A 14,297-nucleotide genomic window follows, 5' to 3' on the forward strand; every position below is an offset into this window, starting at 1 on the left:
GAAAAAGATTATTAGGAATTTAATAGGGAAAATATCGCATCTCAGACCATCTGTGACCCAGTGCTCTGTGAGAATTTAAAGAAAACTGGAGGGAGGAGGTGCACGCTCCAAAGCACACTCTAGGAGTACTTTGTTGGAGCTGCAATAAATCAACATAGTTAGAGTACAGCCTTTTTCAGATTTAATTACTGTTACATAATTATTAGCAAAGCAGTCTCCTCTGAAACTGTAAAACTCATTACACCAAAAATCCCCAAGCTCCTGATGGAATTTATGAACTAGTTACTTTCTTCCTGGCTCTGGGAAATGAAATAGGTTGTATTCTGTTTAGTCTCCAGCAGTTTTTTAGTGTTCTGAGCTATTCTGTTCTTCTTAGTTCTGGGGAACTTTCCATATTTGCCTTTTCCCTTTAAAAAAAAAAATAAATAAAAAATCATATTCTTTTTCATTTGTTTGCTTTTCTGCTTCTGGCACAGAATCTAGATGTAAACAAGTAGGAACATCTCATTTCCTCCATCACTGGAGTGATGCCACTGATTGAGCTAAAATATAGATTCCCTCATGGAGGTGCAAAAGAACAAAATTTTAATTTTCTTTTCCCTAAGCTTTTGCTGTGAATACACAGCTTTAAAACCTCACAGTGATCTGGACAAGGCCTGTATCAAGTCAACCTGAGGCCAGCCCTTTCCCGACCATTGCTGCCCAGTTTGAAACCTTTGGCAGGAGCCTCCTGGCTCTCATGTAGAACAATGGAGATTGCATGATGTCCTAATGGACAGGCTGACACTTAAATTCATAATGACATCTTATGAATAGATGTAATGAGACATGCCCTCAGAGAGCTGAATGAACAGGTGAGGAATGGCAAATGGATACTGTAAGATCCCATTATTTCAAAGCTAGTAAGGCTGGGCTGAGGAGAAAACCAGGTGATAACAACTGCAGCAATCCTTAGTTTCTTCTTCCTTTAGCCAGGAAATTGCAGACCTTGTGTTAGCACAGCCTGGCCATCAGCCCTGGGAGGTACTCCTAAAGCTAAGCCTCACTTTGGCTGCTTATGAACTCAGGAGTCACATCTCTGGGGAAAGTATCATAGTATTTTCAGAGGTGACTCAAAGGTAATCAATGTTTTTTCCTATGTCACAAAGATGAAATTATATTTACCTGCTGAAATTGCTGTGATAATTGCTAGAACAAAGAACTTTGTTTTGTTTCTTCTTGAGATGCTCTCCTAAGTTTGTGGCATCAGAATGTAACTGCTTTTCCTGTGTTTGCTCTTCCAAAATATGACTTTGTGGTAATATAAATTGATTTTTTTTTTAATGTAAAACTGTAAATCTTAAAATAAGAACTTTATAAAAGCCCAACATTTCTTGGTTCAATCCAATTTTATTTATCTATAGATATAGTAGTAAGATAACTCGTGTCCTAGGGTTTAAACTAGTAACTTAGAAAACTTGAGGCACTGAGCTATGCTGGATCAGGAATATAGGGAAATTTGGTCTTGATCTGCATTTAATATGATTTAATTATCTTCACAGATATTTCTCTTGGTAGATATTACAGGTTACAAAATAACAAGAAATCCATGAAAGGCGATAAAATATAACTTAATTTTGCATAACATTTTAATGTGATCCGAATCCTGAAATGCTTAATAGTGTTAAATGATACACTTATAGCACCCCAAAAGAGAAATTAAGGAAGCAAGCAAGAAAGAGTGAGTAAGAGCCCTCTTTCCAAAAAGAGGAATGCATGGCTCAAGGATCAGTATCAGCGCTTCACACTGTACCAGCTAAAGTGAAGTTTCCTGCACTACATTCCTGTTAGACAATGGATGAACAGATGCTTTAGAGAGGAAGACAGAAGGATAGAGACATTTGGAACTGGATCTTTAAATAAAAGAGGGGTCAATAGAGTTCAGTATAAATAAGATTATGTCTTTATTTTTATTTTTTCCAAGGAAAAAGCAGTTCCTTGAAACGTTCTGGAGTAGATCTTGGGCAGGTCAGGAGATCATAAGGAAGAGAAATTACAATAGCTAAGGTAAGAGCAATGAATAGCTTAATCCTTGTTGATGGGCTGAAGAATAAAGAAATGTATATAAAACAGAAGATGAAGATAGGACATAAAAATAAACCTAGTACCATCCATTAAATTCATTTGAACTGCAGGCACCTCCATACAAATCTAGGTCAGGGAGAGAAGAAATGAAAACATCCTTGAGGGCTCTTTCCTTATCTGAACAGCTCTTCCTCTAAAGCATCCCAGTGGAAAACTGTACTGAGCTTATTTTCTTGGGCACATTCTCACTTTGTGAAAGATGGGCTCAGGATGCTTATTGGCATGGAGGCAGAGAGCATGATTTGGGAAGATATGTGGGCCACTGGGTAAAGCATCAGATTGAGGTCTCAGACACTTGAGCAAGTTACCATAGCCTAATGAGTTCCTTTGTAGCAGCTGAGCTGTTGCAAATGTAGGGTAGCACACGCTAATTTAAACTATTTTTGCTGAGGCTCAGCTGATGTATGGCAACCATTAAGCCAAGGTAACTCAGTCATATGTCTGAAATCTGATTTCAAGAATGTAGGTTCAGCTCAGTTCAGGGGGTAAGGTCATCAGGCTTCTGCTCACTTCATGACTTCTCTGGGCAACCACTTTATCTTGGTTTTCTCATATATATAGCAGCAGTAATGGTGACAACTTACAATTATGAAGTGCTTTGGGGTAGAAGAGAGGGTAAGGTCATTGTTTTTTATTTGTTGGTGGTGTTTTTTGTTTTGATTGCTCTATGTGTGGGGAGAGGAATGTTATGTTGCTATTTGTTGGTGGGTAGAAGCATGGAGTATATTGAACTTTCTGAATTTCACGTGAAGTTTTCCTGCTTGTCTTCATTAATACCTGAGTAAATTCAACATGTTTAAAGGGCTTTTGCTGGTATAAATGAGGGCAGGATTTTGCCGTAGGGATATAGCCTTCTGTTGGTGAGCACATAAAACTCAGCTGAGATTTATCATAATTCTGGTAAGAGCTGAGGGAAGAACAGAAAAATCAGAAAATATCCTTGCTTTCTCTCCAGATTTTGCTTTTCATTTACACTCTATGATTCTTTGTTTCTATTTGGGTGTTTTGGAAAGTATCATGCACTCCTGTCCTCCTAGGAAAAGAGAAAAGTGCACAAATATTCCCCACTCCCCTCCCCATTTTTTTTGGATGGTATTCTTTTTTAGCATTTAATATTGAGAGTTTTGGTCTCTCCCTTGTTTGAAATGAAGGTGTTCCCCTGTGGAAGGATTTTCATTTTATCTTTGTATGGTGATCATAACATGTGGCACTCCAGACAGCTATTCTGCTCAGAGCTGAAAAACACCAAGCATTTCCTTTAATACTACCAATAAACATTTGTGTTATTTTTTCCATAAAGTGGTACTCCAAGCATCGTGCCAGTTCTTCAAGTGACAGATTCTTTTGGAGACGAAAGAAAAGTATCAGTATTTATTGGTTACCATAAGTATTTCCAAACAGTTTAAGAAGCACAAAGTCCTAAAATATTTATGCATGCACATCAGTTACAGTACTCTGCTACCATTTATTGGGCAGAACAACAAAATACATGCATCAGAGTTACGATTGCTGTGATAATTACTTGAGGGAATCACTCCATAATGAAAATTAAAAATAAAACTTGTACAGTGATTAAATATTTTTGGAATTATTTATGCTAGAGTCATGAAGGTGTTTCATATTTCAAAATATTTGATCCAGAAAATGAATGTCCTGCTGCAAAAATGGCCATCATTGTATTCTTGTAATAACATTTCCAAGAGTTACAAAGGACCGTGGTTCTTGTGTACTTGTAATAAATTTCCTGTCTTTCTCCTCTTGTTTCAAAAGGACTTTCAGACAACAAACTTGCAAATCACTGCAAAAACAATCAGTTATCACTCTGGTGTGCATTTAGAGTAGATGATAATGTGAAACAACAGAGTAAGAATCAAAGATTGTGGTTTGGGGGTCCTGCCTCATAAGCATAGGAAGCCTCTGCCTAGTTATTCATCAGACTAAAGATTTTCAACAGAGCTCTGCTAGCCCCCTCAGCTACCGCTTCTGGGCTGGCAGTAGCAGCTGTCTCTTACCATTATGCCCCGAGGAAGCAATGGCATTTGCCAGCAACTCCCTTTGTGTCTAACTCATTTCCTACATTCTCTTCTTTCATTTGCATAGTCAACTGGTCCTTATGCCTCAAGAAATTCAGGAGAGCATCTGAGGAATAAGCTGTTAGAAATGAAGATTTTAAACATCACACCAGGAGGTGCATGCACAGACCTCATTATATTCCCAACAGGTCTGCTAGCTCACGAGAACGTAACACACCAGAGAGACACTCTCTGTTCTAACAGTTGACAGGGCTAAAATAAAGGAGGCATCTCCCTCCCTGCCATCTCAGAAAATCGCTGTGTAAACTCAGCAAAATATTTCTGAGTCTGCTTTCCATCATGACACCCTTCCTGTGGACAGACCTTTATTGATGTCAGAAGTGCTAAAAAGAGTAGGACTTAAGTTTTAGCAGGCTGCCTGCTTCCATTGTTCTTTCCTCCATCTGTCTCCTTTCTTTCACAGTAATTTAGCCTGGGGTTGTCCCAAAAGCATCAATTAGAAATTAGTCAAAATAACCTGAAATCCTGGAAGAGGTTAGATCAGAGACTTGTTTTACCAAACCTCTTCACAATCAGGGTTTCAGCATCAGTAGTGCTTTGATCTCTGCTGTATTTTCCTATCTGTGGTTAGCTGGGCTGTAATGGCATGCTGATGCCTTTTCCACCCAGAAGAAATCTGGTAAAGGTGCTTTCCAGGTGAAGGGCTGCATTGACACCGACCACTCTGAGTGACCAACACATACTGATGCCTCCTAGGTCTCTCTGATAAATAACAATAATCAAACTCCTCCTTCCCACTCATTTGCAGAAGCCCAGTGGCTATTTGATAAACTTGACCTCCTAGTTGTGGATGGTGCTCATGCCTTTGTTAGGTGCTTTCAGTAACTGAAGGCTGTTGCTTGATGTATAGTGGTCTCATGATGCGAAAGTCTCTTTTCCACCCCAGCCCCGTGCCCTCTCATTCTTAGTGTGGGTATTACTGGGGTTGTGCTAGATGTGATTTCCCAGCTATAAGAGGGACCCAGGCACAGCACAGCTAGCTGATCAGTGCTGTACCAAGCCAGCTGCTGACATCAAACAGGTGACAAGGATTCAATCACAAGACCTGTTAATGAAAAAATGATATTTCTGTGATTATTCTGTGATAACCTATGATTTTGGCCTTAATCGCTGTTGACTTGGTGCTGACCACCATGACGCAGCAAATGCCAGTAGCCTGTCTGAAGCAACAGGGAAAACACGCTGGGAATCTCCAACGGTATTATTAGCAAAGCTGGTCAGAGTACTTCCAACAGAGCAAAAGTGCTTTGAAATATCTTGCTTTGGTTATGAGGAAGACTTCATCAGATGGGTTTTTTTGAAGGAGGGGGGAAAGGGACAGAATGAGTGTTGCTGTGACCTGTGTGGGCTTGCAGCCTGGTGACTTGAGCTGTGGTGTGGGATGCTGATATTTACAGCCCTGCATTTATTCAGAAGGAGCACAGTTTAACACTTCTGCTCTCAGCCAGGCAATTGATCAATCAGACTTGAATGTAGAGGCGTATATGCACTGTAACTACTCTCCAGTGGCCTTTGTTGGTCAGGAGTTGGACTTGATGATCCTTATGGGTCCCTCCCAACTCAGGATATTCTATGATTCTATTCTATGATTCAATGATTCTCTGTAGCCCATAAGGCACCACTTTGATTTCATTCACTGTCCTGGTAGAAAACTGATTCAGCAAGAGAAGTCCAGAAGCTTTATTTGTAGTCAGTGAGTTGAAGTAGCTAATGATGGACTTCAATGAAAACTTGGGCCAGTGTGAGGGAGGAGATGTGGCTCCATGGCTAGGAGAGAGAAGGAATATGAGGATCAGTTGATGTGTTCTGGGAGCCACCCTACATACCCTACCTAAGTCAGTCAATGAAATACTCATGTCTTTCTGAGAGTTCGGTTTCCCATCCAGGGCCACAGTAACATACTTTTGTCAAAACCTGACAGAGCTTAGTTACTACATCATTTTTATTTTCCTTTTGAAATACAGCCTAGAAGGAGGATAGAGCAGATGTGATTTTGTTAGGCAATCAAGAACCTGGTGTTTCTGGAGTTTGGTGTGGTCTTGGTTCTTCTTGAGGAAGGTATGAGAGAAGTGGTAAGGTTCCTTCAGACATGACAAGGTTCTGCCACAAGCCAATTCAAAATGCAGTAGATGTGCAAAGCACTGTCTTTCTCTAGTTTATGTGTTCAGACTAATCACAGTGTATGTTATACACATACAACTCTGTGTATGTTATGCAAAAACTCAGCAGTACATCACTAACAACCAAGGTACATGTCACCGTCAAAATTTAGGCTCTAAAGCTGTTTTTAGTTTTCGTAGTCAATGTTGATGCTGTGTCACCTTGTTACAATGTTTTGGTCCTGTTGGCTTCAAAATTGTTACTGAATAATCAGTACTTTTAAAAAATTTGCCGTCGTGGTCAGGAGACTGAACTGGTAATAGCAGACTGACTGTGGACACCTGATTTTTAAACATCGATTGTATCTGTGGTTCTATAAACATATGTAGACATTTCCTTGTCTTATGTAAGATATGATAATCCCATATTAAGTTTGTGGGTTTGGGCCTGTTTGGACTGTTGGACCTATGTAGAAACAACCTAGAACAGCTTTTCTGCCAATAAGCACTAGCTGACTTTGGATGCCTACAGACCATTCTGCAAATGAGTCTCTGTAGTGACCAGGGATCCTAAAATTGAAGCCATATGGAAACTTACTGTGCATATTAAATTGCATGCAGCAGTGTTAACAGCATTTTGATTTGTGGCTGCAAGTAATAAATGAATTATATTAATTTTGTAGCTGCCAGCTAATTTCTCCAGAATTACTTTTTAATAACCAGCATCATGTTCACTAGTAAGATTTAAATACATTTAGGAACAAATTTGAGGATTTTTTTATTTAAAAAAAATAATGCTAGATTATCATTTGAGACTGAGTTTATTTAATAATTCTCTAGGTACTTCAAAGTAAAATATCTCATGGCAATTGAATGAACTGCAGACCAGACTACCTATACATAGTGTGGGAACTGGTCAAATCACAGGCAAAATGGTAAACTAAGCAAACAATTTGTGATGGACTCCATGTTGTGTACTGTCACCTTCACACATATTGGGCTGCAGAAGAGAAGGGACGAGTACAAAATGGATTTAGGATGTGCGTTCTCAGGATTATCCCTCCTTGTGTGCAGTCCTCCTTGCCAGTAACTGGTCCTTTTTGGAGGAGGAGTTGCTTCTCAGACGTATCATAGGTGACTAAGAATGTGAAGCATGATTCTTGCCATCTGGGATTGCTAGAGATGTGTGTGGTCCTGTATTAAATATCTTTTATGCCTTGGTCCATTAATAACATCCCAAGTATATTAATGTTGATGTTGATGGTGTCATTTTTGCCCGGAACAGTGCTGAATTTGAAGGGAGAACAGATCCCAACACACAGATGGGAAAGACAATATGGGGAGTATGACCACACTGTCAGTGAGATACCATGCTCAGGCAGCTTGTATCATTAGTCTCTCAACGAGGCCAATAGGCACAGCTTAATTGAACGCTGAAGAGTTCTTCCATAAGGCTGTGCCTGTGGTAGAGGCCATTACTCATGGTGGAGTCACCATCTTACAGAATGCGCTGACATCTGCACGAGTACCTGAGGGTATGGGGAACCCGTGATTGAGTAAGATGCGGATGTATTGTACAGCGACGTATCTCCTCTAGGGCATCTTTCGCAGGCTCAGCTGTTGTGAAGTGCCTGTTAATCCAGCATGAAGGCTGAAGTAACTGTTACAGGGTAGATGACCTGCTGTGCAAAGCAACTGCATAGTTCAAAATAGACACAGTTGTAGCTGGGACATGTTATCTGTCCAGGCAGAGCACACTGGCACCCCAGCTCATACTCAACATGCCTGTCCCTGGGAAGGTAGTTCTGAGAATTTGTTGTGACCATAAAGTTGTCTTTTCCTCTCCTGTAAAGCCAGGTACTTTGTTAGCCGTCTTTCCAAATGGCTGTCATGGTGCATCATACACTAAAGTACTTTATTCACTGGGAGATCTCTGGCCATAGTTCTGGTGGCATTTATTCATTTTCTTCATCACTCATTATGTCGGGGGTGTTTTTCCGTGTTTGCAATGTTTGTCCTTCTGATTTCTGGGTTCATTTGTCTTAAGCCACTCAGAAAGTAAGCATGAGATAAGGCTTGGCAATGGGCTTGCCTTTTTAGCCGAGTTTGTATTATGTTGTGCTTTAAGGGAAAAACTGAGTGATTAGAAAGAGTAAGAATATAGGAAAAGTAGGATTGGAGGAGATGTTAATATTTTAGAGTTTGGATCTATGGGCTGAAAGTCTGTGTAGTTGAACACCTGGGGAGTGTTGGCTGGACACATTGACTGGCTATTTGTTCACTATCACACTCCTAAATTTAGTGCCCCTTTGGCATCAAAATTGGTACAACAATGTGCATTGAGTTAAATGTTTTCCTCACTTGCTGATGGGGTTCCGCAAAATCTACTTCTCAGTGTGTATAGGCATGTCTCTGTGTATGCTGATAGGTGTGAAGTGAACTAACACGTGTATTATATCTATTGTGGGGAAAATACTTAATCATTTGAAGTAATGTCCATTATCAAGACAGAAATAGCAAGCCCAAGAACAGCTCTCTTCCTAAATTCAGGGAGTAAGTGCTTTGCTTTTGAGTGGCACAGGCTATTCCTCAGAATTTGGGGATGGAATGTCAATAGTACAATTAATAAAATTACTCAGAATTCTGATCCTGCTTCTCTCAGTGCCTGGACATTGCTCTTCTTTCCCACATGGTTTTTTTCTGGAATAGGGCAATTATGCACTAGCATTCATATGGGTTTCCCCCTGGATTCTGAGGAAGATCCCGTCATAGCTTCTTTGTCTGCAAGCTGTCTGCCCAACAGAAATGTCATTTCAGTTGCATCTAAGCATTATGCAGCTGCTCTTGTGGCTGTAAATAAGTAACATAGTGGATAAGGCTACGTTTAGCTTCCCATGTGGTTTAGAATCCAATCTGGTATCTGCTGAACTCCCATGGAACAAGAGCAGACCGAGCCCTCTCATTCTTGCTTTCAAGAATACAGAATTTATGCTAAAATCTCTGATTTAAGCTGAATGCCCTATATGTATAAGATCCTTCATTTCAGTTGATTATTATAATTTTCATTTTGCAAACAATGCCCAAGTACACCAGAATTTATAACCTTTTATGTGTGAGTATACATATAGACCAAGAAATTTCATCAGTTTGAAAAATCTTGTTCCACATATTAATCAACTCCAATCCAGAAAGGAGAAAAAAAAAAAAAAAGAAAAAGAAAAAAAAACCTGATTACTAATGTCCTACAGAAATGAGGAAAAAAGGAAAAAAACAATACCAGAATATCAGAACCAGGAAAGCACAATGTTCACTAGGCTGGGGGTGGGAGGTGTGCACTGAATATCCTGGAAAAAGATAGGTCTGTATATATATATATTTTAATATCATCCTCAACTAGTTCAGAATTTCAGCTGAAGCTAGAATATGCGTTTTGGTACATACATATGTGTGTCCTAGAATTAAATAGTGCAAGTAGCGCAGTTACAGGAATAAATGTGGGAGCCTAAGGAGCCAGTGACAAAGGAAAACAACCAAGAGAAAAAAAATATTTTGGTGGAAAAGGGGGAGAAAACCTCTTTACAACTCTATAACCACCATAAGTGTGTGATGTCAATGCAAAGCCAGTTGCAGATCACAGTAATATTCCTTACTCCACACTGCATACATTAAAAAGAAATAAAATAAAAATCTAGAGCTCTTTTCCCTGTCAATTTTGTTTCCTTTCCCTTTTTCTTGCTCATTCTTGCACATCCTCTGGGGCAAGGGGGAAGGCTTTGCAGGAAAATAGGCCATCCTCTTGGCATAATGTGAAAGAATTTAGTGGGACGGCTCGGTCAGGTCATATTGTGCTGGGGAGAGGGCTTGGGAGCGCAATTCTGCGTGGCAGCCCCGTGTCTGGTAGTTAGATTTGTATCAGCGAGATACGACAGGTCTGCCCTTGAGATTCTGCGGTGGCGCGGTGCCAGCTGTTCACCACGCTGATCTGTTTCTCTCCAGAGCAAAATCACAACCTGCTGCTGTGGTTCAGCTCTGGGTCAGACCCATATCCAGGTTATTGGGGATGTTTTGTTACTTTTTTTTTTTTTTTTTTTGAAGTTTGGAGTTTTATAAGGAGAGTTGCTTTCCTGACAATTCAGCCCAAAGCAGTACCATCACTGCTACTTGTGCCTCAAATGCTGTAGGGTTTTGGTACCCAGAGAAAACCCACTTTGACCTTGATTATGGACCAGATAGTATAACAATAGGCTTGGGTTAGGCCAGATTCACAGTCTGAGAAACAAAACCATGCAGCTACCTAATTGAGGAAAGTATTATTTGCTTTTTCAAGAAAAGATTCTGCCGTGTGTTTCACTGGGATTTCACTCATCTTTATTGATGGCATTTCACTTAATTTGCTGCCATTTGAGAGCCCTACAGGCAAAGGGGAGAAGAAAAGAGGAAAGTAGAGGTAAAAATGGTGTGGGGGAGGAGGAATTGCTAGAAAAACCTGCCACTACTTCTGTGTCTGTGCAATCTCCATACATTTTAAAAATCTTTGTGCAGATATGTATGAAGTGAAAGAACTCAGGTGATCCCAAAGAGAGCAAAGCATGTGTCCTAAAATGAGTGTATTCCTACTGTAGGGCAGAGGAGGTTTGAGAGCTCACCTGAGGTCTGGCAGTACAGAGATTATCTTTTCCTCTCTGCTTGGCACTGCACTGAGGACTTGTAGGACTGCAGGGCAGGGGCCATTGTTGCTTAATTTTACTTCTGGTGTATTCTGAGAAGGAGCCCAGAGGTACAGCCTGGTGTTACTCTAGCCTTGATCACTGGTTAGCCCAGTGCTGCAAAGCAAAGAGTGCAAGCTCTCAGTATTCTGCCATGCCTCCCACCCCTTTTCCAATTCAGGCACATCCTTGTCTTCAACAGGGCTGGCTGAAGTCCTGGAACACGACATTTAGTTTCTTTTCCAGTATTTTTATTAGTAAAACTAATATATTCTTTTTTTTTTCCCCTCACTCTGTTCTGACTTTTTTGAATGTCTTTTTTTATGCCTTCATGTTGTAAAGAGAATATTAAGTTAGATGGATGTTTAATCTGAATCAGTATAGCCATTCATAAATAATTTGTATCAGAAATACAGGATAACAACATAGAGTGCTTTTTAAAATCTAACTCAAATGTTACTCTGGGAAATAATATATGGCAAAGAGTTCCACTGTGCAACAAACCCACATAAGAAACAGCTTTGGTTTTTTTTTTTTGTCAGCTTTGGGGTTCTCACCTTTACATTTGATGGAAGCTTTCATTACTCTTATGCTAAAGGACAGAGATTAATAGAAACATCTCACCTAATTTTTCTGGAGCAGTCGCCGTTTTGCATATTTCTGTCCTCGAGGAAGTGAAGGTAGTTAGGAGAAGAACAAGGCAGACAGAACTGAGCAGCTTTGTTTTTGCTGTGTGAATGGGGCTGAGAGGAGGCAAACCTTGCAATACAGAGATGGGATAAAGAAACCCACTGGCTTATACTCCTGTGGGTTGAAATCACTATGACTTTCTTGATACTTGGATTTTGTCTCTAAAACAAGGCAACTTCAAAGTGATTCATAAATCACTTCAGAGCCCTTATGTTCTGTGACAGACCAGCTAAGGTGCACAGAAATGTTTGTTGTGTGTGTAACAGAGAAGGTGTGTGAGAGAGCCTGCTTTCCAAGGAATTCCCTATCTCAAAATCTCTAAATAATCCATACCTTCCCAGACAGGGAATGTCTTTTTTTTTTATACTTTTTTTTTTTGATGCTGTCTCAATATTTTTCTATGACTTGCTCCATTATTTATTCTGGACTGGCTTTCCAATTTGCAATGCCCTGAGCAAGTGTGGTGCCTGCCTTGAGCTACCAGAGGGGGAATCTGGCTGTGAATTGCCTCCCCATCTGTCGCGGAGTGAGCGAGAAAGATCCGAACTGGCAGGGAGGGGTATTTCCCCCCCCCCTCCTTCCTCTTGGTTCTGCTGCCAGAAGGGAAAACTGGAACTGGCCCATGAGTTATTAAGTTAATATAGGGCCATGGAGCTGGAGACCCCCAGATTGCAGAGCCCGAAGTCCTAGCACCCCTTGGGTGCCTGCTAAACGTATCGTGACAGGCATCGCCTCCCCTCAGTGCAGAACTTTACAGCTGCTGCTTTGCTCGCAATCCGTGTAGACGCACCCTTCTCTGGCTCAGCAACGCAGCTCTGAGGCACTGGGCTAACTTGCAGCCTCCTGTAGGAGGCTCTTCTGAGAAAACTTGGCTAGATATGTTGCCTGCTACTGCTCAGAGGGAGGACATCTCCCCCCCATGTGTGCTGCACAAGATCCCCTGTTTCTGGGCACACTTGCCTATGGTTCCTTGTGAAATGTATTAATGTGTATCCTGGTATCTCGTGCAAATCTGTGCCCAGGACTGCAAGCTTTCTTCTCTTTGACCAGCTGCTTCTTTCTTCTACCCTCTTTTGTTGCCTACCCATCCTTTGCTGAATATCAGGCAGTTCTGAAGAGCAGCAAAAGGAATTTATTTTACCCTATTCTCTTTCCCCACACTTCTCTCATATTCAGTGCAAAACACCCGGGGATGTTTTTGACCTGGCAGTCATTCCCATCACCTTTCATCCCATGCAAGAACTGCTGCTTACACCTTCCACAGCCCTGACGCTGTTGACTGGCAGGATAATCCTGATCAAACGCCCTGAACAGTGGCTCAAAACTCTGCTTCAAGAAGCTTTATTTTGGGCTTGACACTTATGTCTAAAGAGGATGTTGGTTGAGCAAACCCCATGTCCAATGCTCACCCCACTCCCACTAGCTTGGGAGCATTTAGACTGTGATCTACGCTTTGGGACTTTGAGCGGCTGGGGTAGTAGCCTGGTCTTATTTAGCAGAGATGGGAACCTGCTGTTGTCCTGAAGAAGAGCTGCAGTGTGTGATGGGGCAAACTGTTTACAAGTGACACTTGTGAAATTAGGCAAATTATCAAGATAAATGGTGCTGTCCCCTCTTTGTCAAGCTGTCCCTCAAGTGAGGGTCTAAGGCTCATGTGATGTTAACAAGATGTGGCCCAGACCGATTCAGCCTGGGGTCTCTAACATGCAGGTAGAATCTGCACCTTTTATGTAGTTTTGGAAAGGGATTCCCTGCTCAGTTCTGGTTTAGCTTTTTGGTACTTCAGGTGAATGACTGTCTGTTAGCTGTTATGTATCCCTCAAAATCAAGACATTTTGCCCCTTCACAGATCTAAAGGCTGATTTTGAGCTCAGTTATAGCTCATCAGGAAATAGCTCTGAGCAACTAGAAAGCAACCAAGGCTCAACTGAGCTCTACCTCTTAGGGCACGAGTGACTGTGCAGACTCCACTCACTGCTCAACTAACATAGATTGCAGACACCTCTGTAGTTTGTGGTGCAGTTTATTAGCAAAGACGAAGTTCAGCGGTGTTCAGGAAAGCCCATGACCTCCATGTGCGCTCAGAGCATTACCCGTATGAAGTTTAGCATCTGCGTTTCATTGAGCTATAAACTTACCTTCTTCCTCTAATCTGTGTTTTATTTAGCACATAGCATACAGCTGTTTCTGTGCTATTTTGGGTCTGCTTTTGCTGTGTTGCTAAAGTAAAATACTGTGAGGTTTTCCCTGATAATTCAAGATTTCCATCCCCAGGCTCAAGCACTATGGGGGTGCAGGAGAGAAAGCTGTGTAGGCAAGACCAAAGGCAGCTGTATACTGTGAAAGAATAAGTATCAGGCAAAATACAGTATCACAGCTAATAGGTATATTTTAAAAGTGGAAACATCTATGTTTAATTGCATTTAAAATACGTAGTGAGAAACCACAGTTATACATTGTTATAACAAACCTTTACATCTGAAGTCAGAATAATACAAAAAAAGTGCTGAATATATGTGGTCAAAATAACTGAGGCAAAATTTTGACAACATCTTCTAAAATATTAGCATGTGGTCCCTACCAGT

General features: G+C 40.9%; 1 long non-coding RNA gene across 1 annotated transcript in view; it reads left to right on the top strand.

Annotated features, from left to right (window-relative positions):
• The first annotated feature begins 814 nt into the window (after positions 1 to 814).
• LOC106045507 (uncharacterized) overlaps positions 815 to 14,297 on the top strand; it is a 50,781-nt gene continuing 37,298 nt past the window's right edge. Inside the window, exons 1-2 of the long non-coding RNA XR_010828966.1 lie at positions 815 to 1,118; positions 1,964 to 2,046. This is a non-coding gene — a long non-coding RNA (uncharacterized lncRNA). The remainder of the gene's footprint in view (positions 1,119 to 1,963; positions 2,047 to 14,297) is intronic.

Source organism: Anser cygnoides, chromosome 2, assembly GCF_040182565.1.
Source record: "Anser cygnoides isolate HZ-2024a breed goose chromosome 2, Taihu_goose_T2T_genome, whole genome shotgun sequence".
Taxonomy (NCBI): Eukaryota; Metazoa; Chordata; class Aves; order Anseriformes; family Anatidae; genus Anser; species Anser cygnoides.